Source organism: Euwallacea similis, chromosome 13 (genome assembly GCF_039881205.1).
Source record: "Euwallacea similis isolate ESF13 chromosome 13, ESF131.1, whole genome shotgun sequence".
Classification (NCBI taxonomy): Eukaryota; Metazoa; Arthropoda; class Insecta; order Coleoptera; family Curculionidae; genus Euwallacea; species Euwallacea similis.
The window spans coordinates 1,668,162-1,680,188 of NC_089621.1; positions in this window are offsets into that span (position 1 = coordinate 1,668,162).

The following is a 12,027-nucleotide window of genomic DNA, read 5'->3' on the forward strand; positions in this document are numbered from 1 at the left end:
TTGTTAACAAACATGAGGAGACGAGAGATTGATACCACTTCTGATTGATACCCATCGTACCTCAAGTCATTAATAGATGAGTCAATTCGCACTCAATTCCAGCCGCGCTCAATCCTCACATTTGCAACAGAATGACACCTCCTAAGCAAATACATTACGAACGTAACCACCCACACGTAGAACATATGCGCCATTAGCGTTGAGATTAATGACAAAATAACTTTGTGAGAACAGGAACTAAGTACATAGACCTCAGGCTCGTTGTTGCTTTTGTAATGGCGACGAGCATGACTCACGGTTTCTCACTCACATAAACAATTGAATACATAATTAGTATTGTTGGTGTTCTATTGTGTATGTTTTATTATGCTTCCAACGTAAAGCGTGGGCATATGGCATATCTATGCGCGACTTCGCAGAATTGATAAGGCAAATTAATTTTTCCTTGCATAATCAAGATCTATCTGCTTTCAAGGTTGAAGGATGATTAGCTAAACCCACTGTGGTTAAAAGTAATTCGCACCTGCCAGTCGTGCAGACGCTCAGGTAAAAACCTTCGCTACCAAACTGCCGGCGATATACAGGCGCGTATTCATGACTAATTCAGTCAATCAATTATAATCGAGGTCGGCTTAAGGCAAAATTTATGCAAATTCGGCTATTAGTGGGAAAAGTCACCAAAAATACAGTAAACGAATTGCCAAGCCTTGGCATATTCAAGAATGGAAGTGAGAGAAACTTATTATGGAGATGCAGCGCTTGTAGGTAGGGACAACTTATGCAACTTGGAGGTCAAAGTTCCACCTGCATTTCCATGGAAACTGCACCTCACCTTGATTGCTGGCTAACGCAAGGAGATAAGAAAAAAACGTTATTAACGTAATCATGATTTCAAAACACTCGATCATTTATTTCTAGGAACTGACGTGACTAATTGCATTGGGATATTTATTATCAATCTCTGAATGGTTATTCAAGCGTGCAGTGAAACCAGCAGCCTGGTGAATTAGAATGCAACTGCTGAACATAATGATCCGGACGTTTGATTCCTGATGAAACCCACCTTGCAAAGGAACCTTGTTTGTGTCATAAAAATGTAGTCAGCTGTTTCTCATATCCGCACTTGCCACTTTCGACCCTCATAGCACCCCAACAGCTGACTGCTTTATATACCCAAAGTTGCAGCCCTTAAATGTAAGGGGGAAACTACCCTTCTTCCCTATATCGATTAAAACTTCCTCCCTATATCGATGTTAGTGCGCCCGGAATCCGCCCTACTGTGTCATGACGCGGCGGAATCACGGCGATCAATAACTTGCACTTTGAGGCAATTTGAGGAGGAAGTCATTTTCGGTTTTAATGGGGCACCCTCGAAATGATCAAAACAGAGCCCGAGAGGTCGTCGTAGCAGGTAGCTCTTTATAAGGGCGACACAAAAAAAGGTCTGAAGGGACCAGAATCTCGAAATGATAAATATCTTGTGAACATATGGGGGCATAAAATGCCAGAAATTCAAGAAGGTAGATTAGAATCTGACCGTTTTAAGTTCTCAGAAAACCTCAAGGTGATATGAATGTCAACGGTTTTTTCTACGGAATTTTTGACCACAGTTCCATTACGAAACACGAATCAACACCCCAATTTGGTCTGGATCAATTTCTTTTAATCACGTAGATGTGTGCTTAAGAGAGGCGATCTTCAAGCCGAACTTGTGGCCGCGTAATATGGAAGAAATTCAATGAGATTAGAATCTGATCGTTTTAAGTTCTCAGACGACTTCAAGGTGATTTGAAAGTCAATGGTTTTTTCTGCTAAATTTTTGGCCGCAATTTTGATTTCTATTACCAAAAACAAAAGGAAACATTCAAATATGGTCTGAACCACTTCCTTTAACTTACGTAACTGCGTGCTTAAGAGAACCGATCCTCAAGCCGAATTCTCCACTACCTGCAGGTAGAGGACAATAGTGGTAGGGTTCCAAGAAGGACAATGGCAACCAAGATTTAATAGCTTAAACCGGGCCATAATATTATCATTTAAATGTGCTTTCAAGAGGAGGTGTTAGTATTCAGAAATTGTATTTTTACGATTTTGGTTTGCGGTCAAGGTTACCTAAAGGTCAAAGAAACCCAATCAACGCTTTTTCAATATTAATGGAATTATTGTATCGAGCAGCAACAAGGAAAAAACTCGTTTGCAATGCTAGGACTAGACTCCTAATTAATCGCGTGTTGTAAATGAGCGCACCGGAGCTTGAAGCAACTGTTCAATTGGTTCTTAACAGTTAACAGTTGCTTCACCGCTTTTGAACAAAAACTGAATAAATTAGGTTGCGTATTAATGCACTTTGCATTGTGATATTGTCTGTGAAAGGAATTCCCAATTAGACTTGTCTAACACGTATAGGAAATGTTTTATTTAAGGTGAGTGAGTATCGGTTTCAAAATATTACTCCTCACTAGCGTTAACGACAATGGAAGGGAATAAAGTGCGAATACGTGACGCTCGAGCATCGATGTAAATCATTTTGCGACTGGGTTCAAGGCCCAAATATGTAACGCAATAAAAAGGCGCATTAATTACCGATTGAAATGCGCTATTGCTCTGAACAACCGTAAAATAACAAAAAAAATGAGATTTGAGCTGGGATTCGAGTCACGGAACGCGTCGTTTCCTAACCGCAGGCAGGAATACAAGTTTACTTATGCGATTACGCCTCTTGAATTTATACGGGGCCATTACGAATTTTCAATCAGTATTGGGAATATTGCCTTCACCGGCTGGATTGATTTCTAGCACGTAAAAAACGCATATCACGTAAATCAGAGCGTTAAAACAGAGAAACTCAAAGGCACTAAAAACCGAGAAAATACACCTTTTTCTTTGACTGTCGGGATATTGCGTTGTTATTGACTCAAAAATGGCATCGACAAACCCTGGATTTTCGTATTCCTTCATTTACTATGGGCTGCGCGCACAAGTATAAGGAAATAAGCTTATTTCTCACGGCTTTCATACGGGTATCCATAGCAACGAGGCAACGCAAACATCAACAGTTCGACGGTCATTTTGGTCACAGATGTATCCAATTTTCAAGTTCTAAGCAGTAAATTCCTTTTATTTGTCACTAATTTTTGCAAAAAGACGTGCAACTTGCGAAAAAGATGATGGTATGAGTGACCGCACTGATTTGCGTCTCGTGCGCACACATCGCATTTGTCGAGTAGCATTTCGTGCTCGTTGTCCAATTATTATTATTATTTTCTTATACGAAATAAAATTGTGACCTCCATTATAATTTGTGTTTGCGGGTTCTCAAGTACCGCCTATCCATAAAAAAAGATATTAATCAACATTAACTTAATTGGCAAACAATACTACATAAACTTTTCAATAACCGATAGTATAATTTAAGCTTGAATTGATATCTACATTGTTTGTACTGTAAAGTGTGAATAATAGTTACTATCAGACATCTGTTCCCTTTTTACTAGAGATCATGGAATGGGTATGGTCATTTCTATATTTAGAATAATGCTTTATTCTAATCATTTCGCCCACATTTTGTGTCATTAGTATTTCATAAAATATACATTTTTTACCACTCCAATGAGTGACTCGCATCAGCTGAACCCATATAGGGCTCCATTGCTCAATCCAATTCGATCGACTCAGTCCTGTGAGCGGGGCCTATCAGGTACTTTAGGGAAATCATTTGGAATTATGAACTTATTACGCACAGGCTTCAATTTATTCTGTTCAAAGAATGTATACCTTCATTGATGATTCCAAAAAACTATATTTCAGCTCGAGAACACCAATTTTGTAAACAAACACGACCGAAATCGTGCACATTCTCAACAAATTCATTCGAAATCAAATTCTAATAAAAATGTTCAATTTTTTTCTGTCAAACATTCGTTTGCCACGTACTGTTCGTATCTCCGACTCCTCGATCCTTTTTCCAACCGCGCCCTCAGACAGAGACGGAAGATACAACGTATGATTCATCTGTTTGTAAAGCATTAGAGCAAAGCGACAAAAGCAGGTAAAGAATAATACAGTTGCGAAACTTATTTAACTAATTCTCGGTGACTTTCCAAAATCCCATTAAATCTCGACCCATTTTCGCAAAGTGCTGAATATTTGTCATGTTATTCGAGCGAAACTTTGTTCAGAACTCCCGAGAAAACAGTTTACGTACATAGAAAACTTCTTTAAGTTAGAGAAGTTTCAAGGGTTTCCTTCAGAATCTGGGAAAACAAAGTTTAGATGAAAGCCCCAGCTCGAAGGAAATTATCCTATTTGCACGTGATAGTTTTTCAAGTTACAAGACAAGAAATTAACCATCTGAGAGTTTAATTATTCAGCTTGAATTGACCTCAAAGATCTCGTATTAAATCGGAACAGAAACAACGTTCTGAAAATGAAAACATGAGCATCTGGCCATCATCGTCATATCCGTCCTTCTATTGCAGTTTTCCGAACTTTCCCGCTGTATATAAAAGTTAGAAAGTTTATTAAAAAGTTTAAATTGGTTTTTACTCCTTTCGAAGTTGCCGAACTTTCGACCGCAAGCAAAGTTTTCATTCCATTTTAAATAAGCCGGGAGTGTAATGCGAAAAGTTAGCCCGGTGCAGTTAACTTTCGAAGTTCGCTCTTTGTTTCCGCGAAACTTTATATGAGTCGAGGAAACTGTGGAAGTTTCGAAGTTTGGTCTCATTCCGCCCGGGATAATGGAGAGTTCCTGAAACTGGTTATCTGCGGGGAGGCATTTAATAACTTCCGATTAATTTATATCAAAGAGCCAGTTTCGGGAGGGAATTCGACCTAAACTTACCTCGGCATTGTGCGAGTCGTTAGGTCAAGCACCTACCTGAAACAAAGAATACATAAAGTTAATTACCAGGATTAAGTGGAAAAATAACAAGAGAAATAATGGCAAAGGAACCGAAACGAGTTAAGTGATGCTTCTAATGGCCAAGCCTGCAAATTGAACAATTTCCAACGCATTTGCTGGTTAGTTTCCATGAAAACCCGCATGTGTGCATCCGAAATGCATTGATGCAAAGTCATTAAAAGTTGCGGTTTTACCCCTTATAATTGTTGTCAGAAGTGCATGTTTTTTTGTTTATCTCAACAAATATTTAGGAAGTTTAATTGGGTTCAGACTCGAAGCAATAATAATATGAAAGTTCGACGTTCCGATCGGATAAATGGAGTTTCGCCGAAGGGAAATTGCGAAAAGTTTCTCTGCTGGAAGTTGAAAACTCGCTACGATGTTTCTGTTTAGACAGACGGCAATACAATAAAACGATATTTGGATATTTATAAAGAAAGATGAATGAGGAACGTTGATCCACATTTCAGTGTGTTCGCTCGACCCACGCCAAGTCAAATTACTGCATCTATTTATAATATGACGTCTTTGGCCTCTTGCTTTGTACACACAAAACATCTAAAAATACATGAAAAATCTATATATTTCTCTGCGAAGCATCTCTAACTCAAAAGTTTCTCCAGCCACCCATTAAACTATCGAGTTGCATTCCACCCAAACACGCCCCATTAAAACGAGATTCATTCGCCGGATTGCCAGCTCGGTGCTGCCGCAAAAGCAGTTTCTATAGCAACAATGCGAGGATGCAGCAGACGTATTTATTTTAGGGTAATCGCCTCCCCTATTCCCCTCCCTGGAATCCACGAGACTCGCTCCCCTTTCCCCGCCCCGGGCTGTCGCTTTCAACTACCCCCGGGGGGCGCCTTTTGATGAAATCATGTCATCGAGGGGGTAAAAGTTATGTACACTGTTGCCAGTTGGGTTAGTTTGGGTTAATAAGTTAATCTTCACAAGCCACTAAGATGGAGTACACGGAACTCGGTCCCCTTTCCCCGCCTAGGGGCTGTCGCGTCCAACTACCCCCGGGGGCATCCTTTGATGAAATCGTGCCGCCGAGGGGACAGAAACTATGCACGCTGCAGCCAGTTGGGTTAATAAATTGACCTTCACAAGTCATTGAGATGGAATTCACGAGACTCGCTCCCCTTTCCTCGGGTTCTCGCGTTCAAATACCCCCGGTGGGCCCTTCTAATGAAACCGTGTCATCGCGGGCGGGAATTTATGCACACTGCAATCGGTAGGGTTAGCTTGGGCTAATCGATTGACCTTCCCCAAGTCATTGATATGCATACTGCTAGATAAAGTGAACTAGTGCTGCAATTGGCGTAAATCACGAGAAGCCGGTTAGTTCAACACAAAGGGAGAGTGGCACCCGGTCTAGACGCCCTCCGAAACAATTTATTGCGGAACTCCCTTATTCATGAAACGCCCTTTTAAGCCGTCCCCTTGAGTCACGAAGTTTCGATTATAAAGGGCCGAGGGAGGTAGATGAATTGCGGAATTTTTCACGTGACGTAAACAACACAACTAACCCAGAAATGTTGCCACGTTTAAAGGGAGGCAATGACCGTCAATTTACGCTAGTTATTAGCCTTTATATGGTTAATCTCGTTAATTAGGTTTACAAATCATGTGCGCTTCTGTAAACATTGGGCTGATTCATCTGCGCGCTCGCAATCGAGAGTGATTAACATATGCATGGTAATTAAGAAAGTTTCAGTCCTTGAACAAACAATGTTATCATGCATGTATGAGGCGGGTAAACAGTGCACAAATTAAAGTAATTAGATACTTGGAAATATATTAACGTTTATAAAGTATGTATTTACGAGCAGATACGACCCACGGAGCTCTATGTGCATGAACGTAATGACAATGGCAATTTATTGTTGCTGCGGCGATGTTACGCTTCAATGTCATTTGGAGGGCAAACAACGCTCATTGCTTATGGATTCTTTCATAATAAATTTAGCCTTGATATCCCCTGGTTAAATTTAAATTTACCATAACATACTCCTCATTATGCATAGCTCTAATGCTGCGTGAAAAATTCATACGGTTTTATTGGTTTCAGGGCCAGTTTTTCAATCGTTTGTTTACGTACGAAGCGAGGTTTTCCATGCCTCGTCACGGTATAAATTCCAGCTTATCGGTTGTGATTAACCTATAGGCAAATCTTATCAAAAGGTTGTAAACGTGGTTATTGATAAACGCACAATGGGGGGAGTTTGCGGCAGTCCCCGGCTTCTACTGCCTCATGGATATTTTGTCCCTTTTGGTAAATAATACATTCCGAGCAAGGTTGCTCTTTGGCTCTATGTGCTTTAAATTATGGTGGATTTGTCATCCGGCAGGACCCCTGTGAAGAGTAGAATTCCAGGGCTAGTTTCGCAGGACAACTATTATGTATCTCCCCAAACAATTAGGCCATTAGGATTTTCCGTCACATCAGCAGATTCTAGTTGAGTTCTTAGCTAATTTTTTAGACAGAATCGATTAGAGAAGAGTAGGAAGATGCGTGAAATGAAACATTACTGCACAAGCTAAAAATGGAAAATGTAGTCGCGTTAAAATTTAATTTTCGTAAATTTTAAGTATTTAACAATTCCCTTCTTATATAAAAAAAAGATATGCTCACTTTGATCAAAATTAAATTAGAAATCGAAGTGTAAGTTACAGCAAAGTTTAAGCAAAATGAACTTTATTGGTTGCGATGTCCGAGTTTCGTCCCTAAGGGCATCATCAAACGCAAAATCTAAAACAAGTATACATTGAACAATAAAAATCTGGACACATAAAGGAGCTAAAATCGGATTGGCAGATGATTAAAAGATACACACACTAAGCTAAATGTTAAACCTGCAAAGTCTCGTTATTGTTCTAAAAAAATGCGGGGTTCGGCCTTCGCCAATTATCTGTTGTTCACTTGACATTTCTTTCCAGGTAAAGACTAAGTGGAGATCGTCCACGAGTGTGGAAATGTGTTCCAATCTCACTTACGTCAATCAGGTCTTTAATTAAGAACCGCATTTAATATTTTGCAATTTGAAGAACGATAGCGTGTGTGAAATCGAAATAACATAAACATTCTCGGTGCTGCCCACTGCCTGATAATGACTAGACGTATAGTACATTTTAATTATCTGCAAGTCAGATTCTAATTCGTTTGTGTCCAGGTTTTTATTGAGGTTTATTGGTGTAGGTATTTCTAGATTTTGTCTGATGATGTCCATGGGGATGAAATTAGAGTAAACCACCCAATAGATAATTTTTAAAAAGCGTTTTTACGATCAAATATCGAACTTATTAAACGACTTTTACATTTGGGTTATGGACATATTGACCTCCTTCTCCTTTACATGTTCTCATGGACGGATAAAATTTCGTCTATTCATAAACAAAAACATAAATGCCAGATGCGGCAACGTCGCCTACCCCCCTCGATTACCGGGACAACCACCCACACAGTACACGTGCTGACGACGGGAATTTCGCCCGAGTCCCCTGCGCCCCGGCCGTCCCGCAACCCCGATCTGTGACCTCGGGATCGCGCTGTGGAGCGCTAACTGTTGCCCGGGAAACCTGTTTAGCTGGCTGGCTGGCTGTTTGCCCTGCTCAGACCAGGGACGTCCTTGAAAATCGTTTAAATTTAATAAAGGGACTCCTTTGTGTGTGTGTTTTCGAAAGGTCTGGAGAGTTTTCCAGGTTTTGGATGCGCGTTTTTGTCTTTAGCGCGTGAGTCACAAGGGCGTCGGTTAAATGGAACACGACACACGAAGGTTCTTTGTCGCCAAAAAAAGTAATGTTTTTATCACACAAAGTGCACCCAAACTAACCTACTTAAATCATTCACATTTTTATGTGGTAAGAATTAAAATTTAATAAAATGCTGTAAACAGGCCAGATATTGTGACCCATGTCACATTGTTAAATATCAAACAAGTACTTATATTCTACATACTTTTTAATTTAATTAAAGGACACATAATAATAAAAATTTAAGGGTTTTATTGTTTTTGATGCATTTAATAGACCTGCAGCGCGTCTCTCCGGCACTGGATCTTTCAACGACAAAAGAAACTCATGACTAAGCCAATTTGAATACAAAATTGAATCATAATTCATTTACACAACTTTGAATGTCACCGGAAGGAAAGAATGAAATCGATATTTTATATTGGCCGTAGTGAAAGCTGCTAATTATTCATGCTGTTTCTAAAAGTAGCAATGGTATCTAGTAGATAATCATAAAGAAACATCTGTGAGGATTACTGTATAATTTTCTTGAAAAAGATAATTGGTTCGTATTAATCAATCGATTTCAATTCTTCTTTGTAGTGTGACGGAGAATTTAATTAATTGTGCAGAAGGAGCATTCATGCAATATACAGTTTTATTAGGTACAAACTATCTGTGGTTTGATTGAAAACCATCTTGATGAAATATTTTTAAGGTAATTTACTAAATTAACTGGACAATTGACCTATTTTTTTTAAGCATACGTTTCAATACAAATTCTTATGAAAAAATACAGGAACGGAGTAGATATGTTTTCAAGGAGGTAAAATTGAAAATAAAATTATATCTAAAAAGTCTTGTTTTGGAAAATGCACAGTTGCAGAGAAAGCCTGCCGGGCCATTAATAATTTTATAAGTTAATTAATTAGCTCCACTCACTATTACTGTCAACACCCAAAGACGTGTCAGAAAATTTATGGTGGAAAATATGTTCAAAAAGAAAAAAAATATGAGGAAAGTTTTCAAGGCATTTCTGCAGAATTCCGTGAGCATTCAAGTATGAAGAAAGAGAATGTTAGGTAACCCGGCAACAAGTGTTTCTACTTATGGGTTTCATTAGGTTTTTTTTCATATTCATTTTTTTATTCCTTATAAATCCAATCATCCGCGAAAACATTTCCTTCTTAGATTATCGGAAACGACTCATTAAAACAGAAGAATCTTATAACTATCTATAACCAGAATCTAATAACTTCTGGGTTAACGTTCGTGCAAGGCAGTCACAACTCTTATAACACTGTTATATAGAAGACATCAGTAAATTAGGCAGCTGAGACTCTTTAAAAAAACTGCTTTGTAATTGATTTGGGCATTTGCATACAATTGAAATGTTTTATACCGGCGCCAATTCAGTGTTTACAGCTACTTATCGCATGTAGCTACTGAGTGGTTTTATGAACGTTGCTGCTACTCTGATGAAGGGTTGTGACTACGATGAGGACGTCAAAGTCATCGCCCACAAACACTGGCTGCTCTCAAAGAATAAAACTTTTGGCAGGTTTAAACCCACTTTACCATGTCTTTCTCTTTCACGAAGCGAGCTCCGTTAACGGGCAATGTCAAATGAAGGTGAACCGAGCTGCGGGCAAAATTGATGACTATGCACTATTATGCGCTGCTGCGATATGTCCCTCGCCTTGCAGATGTTCCTACGTTTTACGACCGCATGGCACGAAAGGAAACAATAACACCGAGATGGAGATAACAGTCTCGTGAGGCACTTTAATACGACCATATTTACCAAAGGACAATCTTTACAGTATTTTCGGGCTCAGAACGCCAAGTAAGTTGAGATTCAGGCCGTTTACCTATAGACCACAGGAAACCACACTTGTGCAGTAAGTGTAATAATTTTACGATCCAATGGGCACTAAACAAAAGCACGAACGTCGCGTAGCGTAGCGTAGCGTCGCATATTATTCGAACGCAGCTTTCGGTACGCCGGGAAACGGTCATAAATCCACGGTAATGGACGGCAATATACCGGGTCCGCCGACGTTTCCCCCGGAGTTATATCGGGCAATAAATAACCGGGGAGGTTCGCCCGGTTTTGGTTTTTTGCCCGCTTTTGGTTTCTTTTTTCAGTCGCGGCAGTGCGGTGCTGCCCTTTGAAAAGGAACATTGCTTATAGACATGAATGGAAATAAGTTACATTCCACATGCATGAGAGCGAGATCGCGCCGACTAAATTGTACCTTTTGATGGCCTTAAATTGATGTGGCTCTGACTGCCCACCGGAAAAGAAAAACCAGCTCCCAATCTACATAATAGAATCCACGTAGAACCAGTTAAGTCGGTCCACGTACAACCAGAGGAGCTGTAACTTTCAAATGACCTCTACAACTTGAATGAACGTTTAACGGTACGACCAGTTTTCCCACTTGAAAAAGGCAGCTCTCGCATAAACTTGATGGTACTGAGACTCTTTTTATTCACTGTTGAAATTATTGTACCATAGCCATTTATGTATCTATAATTAATTCCCAACGAAATTTACATTTAATGAAACAATAAATTTATATTCCTATTATTCGCGGTTTTGTGTCCATTCGCAGAATCAATTAAACCGTTGTTTTTGCGAAAAAAGAAAACTAATTAAAAATGTGTGGCTAATTAAAACCGCTCAAGACGCCAATAATATATACGTCGATTTCATCGTTTAAAAGTTTCCAGCAATTAGGCAATCGCGTCTAATTGGACTTTTTCTAGCAACCGACCAGATGACGCAGATGCCAATAACAAAAATGGAAATTCCTTACTGTTAAATTAAAAACAGGTTGTGTAAGCCGTATACCCTTATATACCTAGGCTGGTAATGTCGTGAATAATTTACTGTAGGTATACATAATGGTTATTTATGCAGGCGACATTTAAAATGTAAAATAGCCGGTTTTACTGCGTTCTTTTTGTCGTTTCCTTTCCTTTCTTGTCGAATAATTAATGTCGGCGACCGTTGATAAAAGGAAGTTTGTTGGATGCGGGTTTGTTGTTGGTCATCAAGAGAAAAGTCCATTTTTTACGATAAAACTGTGTCAGTGAACTCGGTAATTGGCGGCTTATACCTGAATTAGGAGCTTTCAAAGACGACAACAAAGAGATTTGGATTCGAACACTACCTGCATTCTTTGTTTATGAAACGTTAATTTGTCTAATTCTGCGTACCTCCAATTTTCGCGTTATCTTATGTATTGAAATAACCTCGTCTAAATATCTATGGCGATAACACTTTAACATTTAATTAAACCGTCTACATATAGGTTCATGTAGAGCAAACAGCAAACAAACCATTTCGTGGATATACAAAAATTCGACAAAGCTTATCGGGGCTC